The sequence below is a fragment of the Etheostoma cragini genome, chromosome 12 (genome assembly GCF_013103735.1).
Source record: "Etheostoma cragini isolate CJK2018 chromosome 12, CSU_Ecrag_1.0, whole genome shotgun sequence".
In the NCBI taxonomy this organism is placed as follows: domain Eukaryota; kingdom Metazoa; phylum Chordata; class Actinopteri; order Perciformes; family Percidae; genus Etheostoma; species Etheostoma cragini.
Window position 1 is genome coordinate 1,202,050 of NC_048418.1, and position 2,760 is coordinate 1,204,809.

Below are 2,760 nucleotides of genomic sequence, written 5' to 3' on the forward strand. Positions count from 1 at the left end.
CCCCTGCTCTGACATTTCCCCCTGCTCTGACATTTCCCCCTCTCATTCCCCATGCTCTGGCATTTCCCCCTCTCATTCCAAGCGACAGAAAAACGACAGCAAGTGCGATCGAGATGGACTGAGGTTTTTGTGAGTTGACTTACAGTAATAGGAACTCTTTAAATCATATATTCCTTTATTTTATTATTATGAATAACTGCCACCGCTAATTCTATGTTGGCTAAAACGTTACGTCCGTGGGACAGAAACGTCACTAGGTTCCCCCCAAACAAGCCATCGGCTAACGTGAACACAATCTCAGGCTGAATTGAAACAAAATGGACAACTAAACGCAAGTAAATAAGTGTTGAGCCAAAGGTATAGGTGCAGAAAACGTCCAGATATATGAATGTAATATATTTACATTATATTCACGTGTGACCGATCAGTCACATTTTACCCCGGTCCTCCACCAGAAGATCTCTAAAAGGTTTTATTCCAAATTATTTTAAAAACAACATGAACACATTGGCTGATATAACTATATTCACACTCAGGCTGGTGATGGAGATTATCTACAGTTTCCTTTTGTGATCCTGCACATTACACTGAGACAATATCACGTTTGGGTTTCTGAGACTAAAAACCAACGAAGAAGAGAGCGAGGAATGGAGATCGACTGAATTGATTGGAACTGACTGAGATTTTTTAGAAAAAAATCAGACTTTCTGAGGCTATGTTCACACTTGGCGTCTTTTTTTTGGAAGAAAAAAATTGACTACGGAGCTTTTGTTGTAAAAATAAACAAAAAGAGTTCAAAAAAAGACCCAAAATTAGCTTGTTTTTTGTTGCTATAACAGCTGCTACAGTATCCTAGCGCTATGTGAAGAGGTGCTAACGTTAAATAAAACAAAGTGGTGGAGCGAGCTAGAGAAAGAACAGAGACAGAGAGAGAGAGAGAGAGAGAGAGAGAGAGAGAGAGAGAGAGAGAGAGAGAGAGAGAGAGAGAGAGACAGAGAGAGAGAGAGAGAGAGAGAGGGAGAGGGAGGTGCTAACGTTAGATAAACAAAGTGGTGGAGCCAACTAGAGAAAGAACAGAGACAGAGAGAGAGAGAGAGAGAGAGAGAGAGGGACAGAGAGAGAGAGAGAGAGAGAGAGAGAGAGAGAGAGACAGAGAGAGAGAGAGAGAGAGAGAGACAGAGAGAGAGACAGAGAGAGAGAGAGAGAGAGAGAGAGAGAGGGAGGTGCTAACGTTAGATAAAACAAAGTGAGCACCCGGGAGTCATATCATATAACTCGCTATGCTCTGACTCCATTTTTTCTTGTTGCTATGGAAACAACAGGTCCGGCTACTCCGCTTGTCATTGATTGGCTATCAAAAACGTTCTGCAGGTGGTGCATATTTTCTGAGAAGTTGAAATTTCTTTCCACTTCAAAAAGATGCTCCAGGCAGCAAAAAACTATAAGCATAACTTAACAATCCTATTTAAACCCAAGCTGAACCCTTCACCAAACAGGGGGTTTTAACAGATATAACATGGTTCAATGATGAAAAAAAGACATTTAAAAAAAGCTACTTTGGTCCGATGTCTGATTTGCAAAAGGCTCCTCGCAGCTACGCTGAAGCTGTCCAACGTCTCGGTCGGCGTATTCGACCCGTTCGGGAACGCACCACATCCGAGGAAAACCCAAAACCGCCAACCGGGAGCGAGCCATTACTACCGAGCACCCTTCAGCTGGTCTCTCTGGAGAGTCTCTGCCAAGCGGTTTATTGTTTGGTTGCATCTCCCCACATGAAACTCAGCTGGTAGTGCTGATGCTCGCATGCCTTTAAACAGCAAAGACTGAGTAGTCTGAACAGTGGTGAGCCTAAAACTGATCTATCGTCCTATGACAGCGGATATATACGGTACGTTTTCACCTATTTGCGGCGCCTACTTATCAACATGAGAACACGTACTGAAGAGGAAGAGAAGCTGGCTCTGAGTGAAAGAGCATCACACCAAAAAGCAGACTCGGGTTTTTAAGCTAGAAACTGGTTTGAGCCGAATGTACGCGAGTGTGATTGTAGACTACGGTGTGTGTACTGTACAAGGTGTGAAGCTTTGGCCGGACCAGAGAGGATTCTGGATCAGAGGCATGCTGGGAAGCAACATCCGATTTAGCTTCTAAAACACTGAAATCTCAAAAGCGGAAGCTGTTCTTTTACTTTTGTTCTGGACTCGTAGGATTCGTAGTTTCAGGGATTAGAGCGAGGAAACAAAATGCAGCAAATCGGTTTAAGTAGAGCTGGGGGGTTAAACAAAGGTCCGCTTTGGGCGTAGTAAGGGATCAGAGTATTTAAAAAGAGCAGAACGAGATGTTTTTAAAGGATTCCATAAGTACCGTTTTGACGTTTTAGGCTCTCAAAGGAAATGACAAACTGAGTTCAGAGTTGGATTTAGAGATAAATGACGTTAAGTTTTAGCTTTGAATCACATTGAAAACACCTGTTTTGCTGCATTTTGCCTGACGCCCTTGTGCTGGTCTGAGTGGAGGAAACTTGTGATTGTGTAGTTATTTGTCAGCATTTTGCATTCCTTGTGAAGGTGAGTGTGTGTGTGTGTGTGTGTTTGTGTTTGTGTGAGTGTGTGTGTGTGTGTGTGAGAGCTATCAGTAGACACACAGGTCTGGAAACTTCATCTCGTAGACGGGGACCGACTGGTGCTGAGTGTGTCCCGATGAGATGGAAACCACTCCGGACGGACTGGGTGGAGGCCTGGGTTGGGGGGGCAGGGGTGG